Source organism: Gracilinanus agilis, chromosome 1 (assembly GCF_016433145.1).
Source record: "Gracilinanus agilis isolate LMUSP501 chromosome 1, AgileGrace, whole genome shotgun sequence".
In the NCBI taxonomy this organism is placed as follows: domain Eukaryota; kingdom Metazoa; phylum Chordata; class Mammalia; order Didelphimorphia; family Didelphidae; genus Gracilinanus; species Gracilinanus agilis.
The window spans coordinates 101,963,243-101,977,155 of NC_058130.1; the positions used below are offsets into that span (position 1 = coordinate 101,963,243).

The 13,913-nt window shown below is 36.0% G+C and overlaps 1 pseudogene; it reads left to right on the forward strand.

Annotated features, from left to right (window-relative positions):
- LOC123248046 overlaps positions 1 to 13,629 on the forward strand; it is a 31,141-nt pseudogene extending 17,512 nt beyond the window's left edge.
- The last annotated feature ends 284 nt before the right edge of the window (positions 13,630 to 13,913 follow it).

A 13,913-nucleotide genomic window follows, 5' to 3' on the forward strand; every position in this document is an offset into this window, starting at 1 on the left:
CTATCTATCTATCTATCTATCTATCTATCTATCCATCCTTGAGGGCCAGTCTTGATTTAGAGAGCATAGGAAGATTTAAAATTAAAGTGTCATGTAGAGCCATCAACCTCTTAGCAAGGGAGAATGAGTGTGTATCCTTCTAGAAAGGACAAATGAGAAAAGATGCTGTATATATCTGGAAAAATTTGGACTACCTAATTACACACAAAAAATCAGGAACTGATATATTTTAGTGGATTTGCTGCAGCACAAATAGTCATGGTGCTTAGATTTTTGAGTCTAAAAACAGTAAATGTGTGTTTTACTTTAAATTTGAGAGTAAAAAAATTAGTGTTGGTCCCTGATAAACTAGAGAGTATACAAAGTAGGTTAGAATATTGAAGGGCCTAAGATCATACCAGAGGAGGGTTGGTTGAAGAACTAGGAATATTTAGCTAGGAGAAGATTTAAAGGGGAATATGACTGTTTCCATGTATTTAAATTTCGCATGTAATAGTGCTCAAACTTGTACTTTATGGCACAGATGAGGCAACCAGGAGTAATGGGTAAATTTATAAAGAGTTAAATTTAAACTGAATGTAAAGAAAAGTAAAATAAACCCTACTCAAACTATTAGAGTAATCAAAACTAAAATGGTTTGAGTTGGGAGTCTGTGGATAACTCCTGACTGATGGCCTTCAAAGAAAGTCTTGAAAAGTACATTGCAGAGTGAATTTTTATTGATTTATGGATTGGACTAGATGGCCTTTCCAGAGATTTTGTGGTTCTGCATCAACCCAATGCTGACATCATCCTCATTGATTTTAGTTCTCAAATCATAATTCCAGTTGTATACACGCTCTCTACTACATCCCATAGCATGTTTGGGTTAGGTAGTAACTGTCCCTTTTGTTCATTCAATCAAGAAGTATCTGCCTCTTGTTATATTTATCATTTAGAGAACATACAAACAACAAATCAAGCAAACATTTATTAAGAGGCTACTGTTTAAGCATTGTGGAACAATAAAATTTTAAAACAAAGCTACCATGATTAATGTATATATCATTCTGAAGGTTCAAACTTCATTTTATTGGGGGGTGGGATTAAAGTGAAATATGAATAGCCCATAGTCTAACAAATGTATAAATATGTGATTTCTCCCTCATTCTTTTGGAGGATAGGGGTCATATATTATCACTTAACAATTCACTGGATACCCTGTGGTACATGAACTGGTCATAACCCCTGGACAAAAACAGGAACTCAGACAATTCATGGACTGTCATTATTTTGTAGTAGCCATCTTATTTGTTTTTATTAAAGCCCTTACCTTATGTCTTAGAAAGCAGATGAATAATAAGGGCTGGGCAATAGACTTTCCCAAGGTCACACAATATGAAGCATCTGAGATCAAATTTGAATCCAGGTCCTCTGGTCACCAAGCCTGGCTTTTTCTCCACTGAGCCACCTAGCTGCTCCCTAATGGTCACCTTTCTAGGCATTTGATTTAAGATATTTCTTTCCTCCCAAGGTCAATTCAGAAAGTATGCCAGCTCAAAAGGTTATGTTTTTAGAAGTGTAACTCTGACAATAGGGAAAGAATGACCATTAACCACTGTCATTGGAAGATTTCAGATAATTGAAAACATAAATTGGGGGAATCTAAGTGCCAAGAGGTAAAGGAATCATAAAGAAAGCATAAGTTAGGTATTATCTTCTAATAAAGCTGTTGTTCCCTGATACAGAGTTCAGTATATTCTAGGTCAGTGTAATATGATATCCAACCAGCAAACTGTCAGTTCCATGTTCAGCTTCTTCATTGTACATATCTTTCCTTAATAAGAATGATTACTTCTATAATTTACTATTCTCATGGCGCTTTCTCTTCACAAAGTACTTTAAAATAATTTATGAACTGCATCCTTCTAGTCAAAGAATATAAAACACTTTACATCATTAACCTATTATTTCGCTGTCCTTACCTCCTTAGCAGAGATAGGTGAGAAACTATAGTTCTCTCCATTTTGTATATATAAGCTTGAGTGATATTACTCTTGACCATCAGCATGGACCAATAGAAAAAGCACTCTAGTCAGAGCAAAGATACTCAGGTTAAAACCATTCTCCTTCTTTCTCCTTCTCCTTCTCTAATACTCTTCTATCTCTCTTTCCTTCACTATTCTTCTCTCTTTCCTCCTTTTTACTCTCTCCTTGTCTCTCATTCTCTTTTATCTCTCTATCTCTTTTTTATTTCTCACTCCCTCTCGGTTCCTTCTCTCATTCTTTCTCCCTCCCTCTCTTGCTCTCCCCCTTTCTCTTTCCTTGGCTTGCTTATGTATCTCTGTATTTCTCCTCTCTTTCCCTCTTCTCTCCTCTCCTCACTTCTCCTCACTTCTCTCTTCTCTTCTCTTCTCTTCTTTCTTTTTCTTCTCTTCTCTCCTCTTCTTTTCTTTTTCTTCTCTTCTCCTTTCTTTCCTTCTCTTCTCCAGTGTAGCTTTTATTTTTTTCTTTTTCTCTTTCCCCCCTTATCTCTTTAACCTAGAATATTCCACTATTCTTTTCTGAATCTCACTTTCTCCATCTTACATATCACAATATCAATACTTGTTGTAACTCATCTTGTACCATAAAGTTGACATAAAGATCAAAAGCTGATGCATATAAATCATCTTTATATTCTAATTAGTAAAATGATATAAAAATGTGATATCTTCTAGTTAGGAGGCAACATGGCATAGCACAGTGGAAAACTCTTCTGATTTCTGTTATTTTATGTAATAGGCTGGGAAAACCTACAGGATCCTAATTCCTAGTCCTAGATTTTAAAAATGCTTTTTGTTTGATACTCAAAGAGAATTTCCTTCTTTAGCAGAGAAATCATCTTTCAGTACATAAGGAAAGTTCCAAGTGATTCTCGCTTTCAATTGATGACTACTGCCATCCAATAGAGAAGTATCATATTTACGTATTTAAAGTTATAGCAGCTTTAAGAGTGAAATGGCAGTGATGCATTTCAATTCAGCAAATAATTAGTAAGTGATAATTGGACAAGATTGAGTTACATCATTGAAGAGAAAAGAATATCTCTTAGGACATTATTTAATTGTATAACTAGAGATAATTTTTGAGGTTTGCAATAGGTTTTGAAGGATGTTTGTTAAGTCAGGAAGAGAGATATAACAATGGTACCTCTGGTTTTGATATACTGAATTACACAAGTATTAGTGGAGATTTCAAATGTAAGAAGTATGTCTCACTTTCAAGAGCCAGACAGATCATATTTCTCCTTCAGAGTTCTACCCTAATACTCTTGAGTGTAATCTCTTCTCTACTACTATGGATTTGAGTCTCCCACAGGTTATGACTCCAGCGTTGTTAGGTGGCAGTGACTCTCACTTCAGTTCCATTAGAATTAATTAACTAATTCCATTGAATTAATTAACATCATTAACTTTTATAAAGGCATATTTACTTCAAAGTTATGGTGAGAACAAATATACAAGCATTTCCTTCCAACTTAGGAATAAACTCTCCCTTATCCCACCTTAGCCTCTGGGAGAGAATTGGCTTCTTCTTGACATTTTATATATCACATTGGCCCCATTAAAATTAAATCCAGGTGTAGCCTGACTGCCAGATAAGTCCTTGTCTCAGTTACCGATGACATTAGTCCAAAAGATCACTCTAGAAGTTGCCCGGCTCCTTAATGTTGGGCTAGCTGCAAAATCTACCTTAGACTCTGACTCCCAGGTTCCTGTGGTTTATTCTTCTGGACTTCTGATTAATCTCCTTCAGCTAAAAGAAAAAAGAACTACCACAAATTCAGAGACTAAGGAGTAAGATTTTTTTATAATGCCACATGCTTCAGAGGGAAATAGGTGCTATGTATGGCCTTTCTCACTGCACTCTCACTAGGTACTGAGGGATGGAATCATACCATAAATGAATATAGCACAAAAGGGCAGAAACAAGAAAGATTGTAGAAATCTTACTAAGTCTTTCTGAATGCCTTCACAGCCAATCAAAGACCTCCCATTTATCAAATGTTTAGCAACTCTTATTTTCCAAACAAAAAGCAATTTAATGGAACCTGAAGAAGTCCTAGGTAATGGTTTGAAGGGATCTGATGTTCCATCATGGACTGAAGCTTTTAATACTCCCAGACTGATGTGTTGTTAATACCATTATTGCTCTTTTCTTTACTTTGTTCTGTATTGATCTGTGATTTGATCCATTTGAGGAACTCCCAGTTTGGGATTAATTTTGGAGGTTGAATGTCTGAACAATGAAATGATTCAAATATGAATCGGGAGAAGTAGAAAGTACCCTTCCAGGTAGCGGTTGGAGTGAAGTAAAAGGGACTAAGGAAGTGAGCCTGCCACTCTGTTTACAGGCTCAGTAAGCCTCATAAAATCCTTATAGCCCTGAAACTAATGAGGTGAATATTTGCACTTAAGAGGATATAGGAGATCCCTAAAACAGAGATGTCAAACAAGTTACAACTTAAAATGGTCTATCCACACAGGAGAGGTGACTTCCTCATCATAGAATAAATTTGCCAGGGAGATGGTACCCAACTGGCTATGAGGGTTGAAAAACATCCTTCTGCTTGTTCATCCATATTATTTACCTTATTATTCTGCCCATTAAAGATTCTTTTTTATTTAAGGATCCTGTCTGTTCTGTAATATAATTTGAACTAGGATTTGGATTCAATCTATATTTCCTTAATTATTACTATCTAAAACAACCTCCTTGGGAACTTAGAGGTACTAGAAAAGCTTCTACAACACTTAAAATACATGTCCATATATCTTTTGCTTTAAAATTCTGATATGGAAGAACATCATACCTCAATACCTCCTGAGATAGTCCATGGCACTTTTTCCTAAATTAAAAAAATAATTAAATAGTTTGTTACACTTAAATACCCAGTTAATTCTCTCCCTCCTTTCCCTTTCCCCATTAGAGGAGGCATTATTTAACAAAAAAAGTGTACATAAAATTATGTCTTATTTCTATTTATTAGTTCTTTCTTCTAAAGTAGACATATATAAGAAACAATATTTCTGAGGTTGTATATAATATTCTTTTGGTTCTGCTCATTTCACTTTTCATAATTTCATGCAGGTCTTTCTAATAGATCTTCCTGATCAAGTTGACATCTGCCTTTCTATTCTAATAGGGATAAATATTAACTGCTATATTTTTGTTAAAATAAACAAACTCGTCTGCCCTAAATATTGGGTAGAGAAAGTGTTACTATACAAGAGTTCATACAGACAGTATGATGTTTGGAAAGAACATTGATTGGCTGAACTCAAAGAAGCCATTCACAGTTTAGCCATCTTCTTTCCATCTTCCTTGCCACCCATATAAGAATCCATGTTCCAGAGGCCTTAGCTCTTTCATCTCAAAGAAACTTTCAACCTGGGGCTCCTGTTATGCCGAATAATGGTTACCTCAATCAGCCACTATGTTTAGGCTCAGCTCCCTCTATGATTTACTTTATTGCCTAACCATCCCTCAGCAATTGCCTTGCCAATGACTTGTATATTCTTTGCTTTCCTTCCCTCCAGCCTCTTCATTTTCTAATTCTTAAACCATGACCAAATCAGCTTTTTTCATTGCTCTTGGAAAAGATCTGCTAATTACGTCCCTATGACTCAAATCGCCACCCCTGAAATTTTCTGAGTAAAATCCCCCTCAATGACAACCGATCTATATATGTTGCTCTCTTCCCCATTAAAATGTGTGCTCCTTAAGTGCAAGGGCTACCTTGCCTTTGTATATGTATCTCAAATGCCTAGTAGTGTGCATGGCACATAGTAGGTTTTTATTGACTTTTCCACTCACTTACTCATTCATTCCATGTGGCAGGGTTGTCTCTAGGGGGGTGATTCAGGCATTTGTGCTTAATCATTTGTTGTTTAACATTTTTATTAAGAATTTGTATAAAGACACAGCATGCTCATAAAATCTATAGAGAATACTCAGCATACAGGTATTGATAGCTCACTAAATATTGTAGTTAGGGTTGATTGGAGGAGAGAGAGAAAGGGAGAGAGAGAGAGAGAGAGAGAGAGAGAGAGAGAGAGAGAGAGAGAGAGAGAGAAAGGAAGAGAAAGGGAGAGAATTTGGTTATGTCTTGACTCACTTGGCCTCTGTCATTGAAGCCAGAAAGGTGAAACAAAGTTCTTCTCCAAAGAAATGAGATTTGTACCGTGTACCCCACCTTTCATTAACTCAAGACTTTTGCACTGATCTCTCCTTTTACTATCTCTCCCTATGGATCTGCTTCCAGAGACTCAGTCTGTATCTCTGGTTCAGTAACTGAAATAAATATATTTTTGCAGTGTCACTTTTAGAGTCAACAGGGAATTTTGTCTTCTCGGGAAATCAATTCTGCCAAATCTTTGGGGACTGAACAGGCTGAGGTTCCTCCTCAAATTGGATTTTCACATATGGCATGGGGACCAGGCACAGTAGAATTTATTACTTGATAAAATTGTTTCACAGATGCAATTACTGATATGTGCAGCATAAATACTTGCTAAGTAACCTAAGCAAGTATTGTTACAATTATTAGACATGCTATCTCTCCATTTGGGAGAACTCATACTTATTATTTTTTAAAAAAGAATAATCAGGAAGGAGGAGGGAAATGTGAGATGGAGAAAATTTAAAACTCAAAATTTTAAAAATCAATATAAAATGTTTTGTCTACAAATAATTAAGGAAAAAAACCTAAATGTAAAAATAAATAAATAAAAGAGTAATCATGTTAGTGTGTCAAGAATGAGTAGCTCCAAAGACTAGCTACTCATTTGTCAATAATATCGATTTTGATTATTTTCTCTTTATAGCCTTAGCCCAATTTATCTTTACAGATTTATTGCACGATTCTTCCCTTTTTTGTACTGTGTGTGATTCAGTCAAATTGTCTTTTTCTCTGCTTCTCATATAATGCATTTCACCTCCTATCTCTGTGCCTTTGCATTAACTGTCCCCTATGCCTGAAATGCACTCTTCCTTCAAGCCTCAAATTAACTATAACATCAACATGAAAATTTTCCTGTTTCCTGCAAAAGCTGGTTCTCTCTAAAGCGACTTTATATTTATTTTTATTGAACTATTTATTTATTATGTATATGCCTAAATATGTCCATTTATTATGTATATTTCTATATGTCCTTGATGTTTACCCATTAAAATATAAATTCTTTATAAGCAGAGTCTGTTTCATTCATTTCACTTGTATCCTGAGTGCCTAGTACAGTGGTTAGAGAAGATAGAATAAATCAATAAATGCATATTGAGCCATTAAATGATTTGTATTCATCATGCCAGTGATAGCAAACATAAATATAAAAATCCTATTGAGTTTGCATGCCTACCAGAACCACTATTTTTATTGTATTCCTTCTTCTAATTTCTAATTGCATTTTTCCATGAAATGTCATAAGCTTAAGTGATTGGCCTTATTTTAAATATGGGGAAATTCAAGTCCTAAAAGATTATATTTCTTATCCTTATGGTGGAGTTAGGAATAGAAACTTTGACTCTTGGTTCTTAGTGTAATATTATTTTTACCATAACATACTTCCTTTCACCAGAGTAAGAGGCTTTATAGTTATGCTTAAATTTCTTTTCTTGAGGATTTTCCCACTAACATTGTTCTCTGTGGCCTTATTATTTTTGGAAGTGACCTGACCCTGGGATTTTAAAGAATAGGAAAGCAAAATATAAGCTCTTGTGTGTAGCATGAACCTCCAAACTATAATGGCTTGATACAGGTGCCATGATGCATTTATTCCTCTTGTCATCTGAGGATCTGCATGCTAACTGCAAAGATACTCAAACAGGCAGTTGATACTGTTGGTCAGAGTCACTCAGGAGGATCATCTAGTGAGAGGCATTATAATATACAGATAGAGTGTTTGGGAATGGGTTGAATGAATCCTGAAATTTAATTTTACTTTAGACACTTTAGAACTGTGTGTTCCCGCACAAGTAATTTGACCTCTCTGAGACTAAATTTCCTCATCTGTAAAATGAAAAATATAATTGAATCTATTTTCACAGGGTTGTATAGAAGATAAAAAGAGATAATGTATATAAAATGTTCTGTAAATATTTATAATTTATCATCTGCTATTATTAATAGAATCCTAAGATTATTGACATATAGCTAGAAAGGGATCTCAGAGGTCACTTAATCTAACTCTCTTTTACCAGATAAGGAAACTGAGACCCAGGGAGACTAAGGCATGGAAGGATTATGATGAACTAAAGAATATAAGTTTATTTCACATCCTGGAAAATCCTAGTGATGTAATGAATTTAGTCCTAGCTTGAATGACAATGGAAAGATCAAATTATAAGACACAATTAGGAGAGACAAAATTAAGTGTCAGGTTGTCACACATTAATTCCTTCAGATTGTCTTTATTCTAATCCATGATTGAAGGTGGATGACAGTATTTATTTTGTCATTCTTAATCCTATGATTTTCATGCTTTCACCTGAATTTTTCATGGACACACACACAATTTCATGAAACATACAATGACAGAAAACAGGAAAGTGGTCAAAATTACATATTTTGTTAATGGTTTCTTTGCATAGCTTGATGCAAGCTGCTCCTCACCCACCCATAATGATCTTCTTAAATACATAGCATCAACTAATGGACCAGAACAAATGATTCGGGGAAGAAGCAGTCCTATAACAGATTTGTCATCTGTTGTTTTCCCAAGTCAGCTGTCAATCAAGGGCTACATAACATACTTGAAGGTGAAAGAGCCAAAATGAATTGTCAGTGTGAAGTCATGGAAACCTCACTTGGAATTTCATTGTCTATTTGTCCAGGTTACGATTGGATTTATGATTGTCATTTAAATGTGCATTTTCATGGGGGCAGCTGGGTGGCTCAGTGGCATCACTCCTCTTGTACTTCGGTGCCATCGTCAGTAACTAAATAATGTAAAGAAAATAAAGGAAAGCACTGCTCTGAGGTGAACAAGACTTGTTAAAAGTGAGAATTCAGGACAAAGATTGATAAGGGAGATAATATTTGGCAAGAAGCAATGTCATGGGGGCTCAATGGATTGAGAGCCAGGCCCAGCGATGGGAGGTTCTGGGAAAGTCTAGATACTTTCTAGCTGTGTGACCCTGAGCAAATCACTTAACTCTTACCACTCTTCTGCTTTGGAACCAATACACAGTATTGACTCTAAGATGGAAAGCGAGGGTTTAAAAATGTGCATTTTCACAAAGAAACTTAGCATTTCCCATTAACTCTTAACCTGTATTTCCTGGCAGAATTCCGTCTAAATTTTAACCTGACCAAGAGAGGAATCCAATACTTTCTTCAGTACAGAATCTAACATGATTTTTTTTTTTTGGTCACTTTGGACACAGTGCTCGAGGAATACCCTCAATGGTCTTCAGGTAACAACTGTGACTTGGAAGTTTTGATCAGTGTTCTCTCTCATAAGAGATAATGTTGCATATGTTCTTTATTGTTTAACATTTAAGAAATTTTAAGAAAGGAAGGGGCATCACTCCATGAGGATGAATGAACACAGACAAGCTGACATTTCAGGAATATTTTAAGGTTTTCAAAGTGTTGTGCCATTATTGATTCATTTATGTCTTACAACAAGCCTGTGAAGTCCCTGCTGTAGGTACTATCATCCCATTTTAAAATTGTGCAAAAGAGTTTTGGAGAAAATAAGAGTCTTGCCTATCCTCACATTTATCATGGAGGCAGAATTTAAACTCAGCTTTTCCTAAATATGAGTGTGACACTCTATTCACTATGCCTTTTAGGCATGTGGCACTAAGTCACCAAAACCTTTTCTAAGCTTTACTTTACATTATTACAAGTTTGCAAGCTGTGGTCTTAAATATGTCACAGCTAAAGTCAACATGCTAGCATCTTCTTCATGGAAGAAGAATGAGAAAATTCATGAATTAAGAGGCTCTTCTAAAGTCTCTGTGGGAGGGAGGTTGGAGACTGTATAGTAGATAGAATAATGGACTTGTAGTCTGATCAGGAAAACCACATTTCAATTTCTGCCTTTGGTATTTAGTACTTGCCTGATCCTGGACAATTTATATAACCTTTTTTCTTACCTGTAAAAGAGTTGTAATAATAGCACCTACTTCAACAGGAGGTTTGGCTGTTGTTCAGTCATAGCTGGCTCTTTTTTACTCTTGGCAAAAAAACTGGAGTGGTTTAATATTTACTTCTATAGCCCATTTTTACAGATGACAAATCTAAGGCCAACGGGGTTAAGTGACTTGCCCAGGGCCACACAGCTAGTATCTAAGATCAGATTTGAACTCAGGAAGATAACTCTTCCTTCATTCAAACCTGGCACTCCAGTCACTGAGTCAACTACCTGTACTAGTGAGGATCATGAGATTCTACAAATAAAATGCTTTTCAAGTCTTAAAGCTTCATATTAATGATAACTGTTGCTATATAATAGTACTGCCACATTGACTTTGGTAGGCACTAGTTATAGACTAGCATTAGATGTGGCCATTCATATGATCTACCTTCTGCCTTACTGGCTATCCTTTCCTTTCTTCCCCAACTTAAATCCTTGGCGAGCCCATTCCATTCTTATTCTCTACTCTTAATTCCCTTGTCCACACGTCCTAATCATTGATCACACTTTTCCAAATCCCAACCATGAATGACTCTCACTATCTGCCTCCTTTTGTTTTAATTCACATGTTGCTGAAATGAGCTGTAAAGAACCTCTCAGCTTTACTTTACATTATTACAAGTTTGCAAGCTGTGGTCTTAAATATGTCACATCTAAAGTCAACATGCTAGTGTCTTCTTCATGGAAGAAGAACGAGAAAATTCATGAATTAAGAGGCTCTTTTAAAGTCTCAGATTCTTAGAACCTCAGATTCTTAAATCTCAGCCTATTTGATGATTTGTCCCATAATAAATTTGTTATCTATTCTCACTTGGGCCTCATAATAAATAGCAAAGGAAGCATTCTATTCCTCCTTAATTCTCTATCCCACTCTCTAGTTCCATACTGTCTAGTCTCTCCTAAGGCCTCTCAGGGTACCTCCTCAGCCCACCCTTTTCACTCAGGATTTCTTCTTGTCCTTCAGAGAAAAAAAACAAGATCATTCATCAAGAAAACCCCTTTCCTCCCTTCTGCATCTCTTATCAATCAAATATTCTCTTCCTTTATTATCTCCTCATTCATTCCAGTCAGATGAAGATGAAGCTATTCTTTTTTGGCAGGGCAAATTCTTCTATCTGTACTCTATCACACTCCACTATCTTATCTTCGATTATACTCCATCCTTTCCTGATTCCTACACATATGGTCATATTTTCAACATTCCTAAAAAAATAAAAAACAAAAAACAAGCAAAAGAAAAAGCAAACCTTCAATAGATCCCATTTTCTCTGCTAGCTATCATTCTAAATCTTTTATCTTCATTGTTAAACTCTGAAAAACCAATCTGCAATTGTTGCTTCCATGTCTTCTGATCTTACTCTCTCCTAAACCCTCTATGACCTACGTAGAGAAGTCATTCAACTGAAACTTCTATCTCTTAAGTTACCAATGACCTCTTAATTGCCAAATATAATAGTTTATTCTCAATCTTTACTTTTTTTGTGGGGCAGCTAGGTACCATAAAGAATACAATGCCAGAACTGCTATCAGGAAGATTCATCTTCTTGAGTTTAAATCTGGCCTCAGACACTTCTTAGCTTTGTGACTTAGGACAAGTTATTTAACCTTATTCTCCTCAGGTTTCTCATCTCAAAAATGAGTAAGAGAAGGAAATGGCAAATCATTCCAGTATTTTTGCCAAGAAATCACCAAATGGGGCCCCCAAAAGTCAGACATACTGAAAATGTTTGAGGAATAATAAATCTTGACCTTTCTGTAGAATTAACACTGTTGATCACCATCTCTTCCTAGATGCTCTCTTCTCTATAAGTTTTCATATTAATGCTCTCCCTTAATTTTCAATCTGTCTTTTAGATTATTCCTTCTCAGGTCCCATTATTTATTCTTTTTTAAAATTTAATTTGATTTCTCCTCATTACATATGAAAATTTTCAATGTTTTTCAAAGAATAAAATTCAACCATTCTCCCTCCTCCATGTCCATCCATGCCCCTTGAGATTGTAAGCAATTTCATGTACATTTTATATGTGCAATCATGTAAACATTTTTTCCATATTAATCATTTTGTGTAAGGAAACTCAAATAGAAAAAAAATTAAGAAAGTGAAAAAAGTTTGCTTTTGTCTGGATTCAGAATCAGTTCCTTTCCTCTGAAAATAGATGGTATTTTTTTGTCATGAGTCCTTTGGGGTAGTTTTGAAATCATAGTGTTGCTGAGAATAGCTTTATTTACAATTGTTCATTGTAAAGTATTTCTCTAATTATACAATGTATTCCTTTTTCTCCTTATTTCACTGCTTCAGTTCATGTAAGTCTTTTCAGGTTTTTCTGAGCTCTTCCTGCTTGTCATTTCTTATAACACAATAGTATTCCATTACAATAATATACTATAACTTACTCAGACATTCCCCATTTGATGGGTATTCCCTCACTTTCCAGATCTTTGCCCTCTTTAAAAGAGCTGCTTTAAATATTTCTGTACACATAGATATTCCTCCCCTTTTAAAAAATTTATTTGGAGTACAAATCTAGTAATTATTTTGCTAGGTTAAAGAGTATGTACTGTTTTATAATCCCTTGGGTATAGGTCCAAATTGCTCTCGTGAATGATTGACTCAGTTAACAGCACCCCCAACAATGCATTCATGTCCTAGCTTTCCCATATCCTCCAAATTTTGTCATTTTTCTATTCTGTCATTATAGTCCAACTGATAGGTGTGAGGTGTACCTCAGAATTGTTTTAACCTGCATTTCACTAAATAATAATTAATATTATGTAAATATAAATAATAAAATGTAGAGCATTTTTGCGTGACTATAGATAATTTTAATTACTTTGTCTGAGAATTTGCCCATTCATATCCTTTGACCATATCTTTTGTTCATATCTTTTGACCACAGGCAGCTGGGTGCAGGCCCTGCTACCTGATGCAGGAGCTCCCAAAAAGCACAGAGCTGACTGATAGCACCAATCTGATCACACACTACAATTTGGAGAATGCCTATAATAAATTATGTGGGAAAAAGGTGAAGGAAAAGTTGAGTAATTTCCTGTCTGACCTGCCAGGGGTGATAGAGCAGCTGGGCTCCATGAGAACAGCAGCCTCTGCTCTCTCATTGAGAAGCTCCCCCCCACCATTTGGGGGGCACTTTCAATTCTATCACTGACACCACATTGGAAGGTTTATACCTCTGAACTCATCCAGTAACAGACCAGTGTCACCTGATGGCACATCCAGTCCCCCAAGAATAAAAATATGCACAAGCACAAATAAGAGTTGTCACCAGGACCCTGTCTCTACAAAAACTCCACCTGATTTGGATCACAAGAAAAAAAAAAGGAAAAGGAAAAGGAAGAAGACCCTGAGTAGAAAAGGAAGAGGAAAGAAAAGTAGAAGAACTGACAGAGTTCAGAGCACCCTGGTATGGGCAGCTCCCAGGCCAGCAGCAGCAGTAGCCTCTGTTAACAAAGCCAGTGGACCACAGGCCAGGGAAGCTTTTCTCCTACACTGAATTTGCCAACAGAAGTGGCCTTGGATGCTAGAGAACATATTGCTCATGACACATTCCCCTGTGTTGGGGGAGAATGCAGGGCAGACCGGCCCTGTTTTGGGGATGAATGTGGTGGATTCATTAGGGGTGGAAAAGGTAGTGCCAGTGGAAGGCACAGTCAATTAGATTCTCCAGTTCTTATAGGGAAAAAACAGGGGGTTAAATTAAATATTTATCTGGGTTCCGAAGGGTGAGTAGA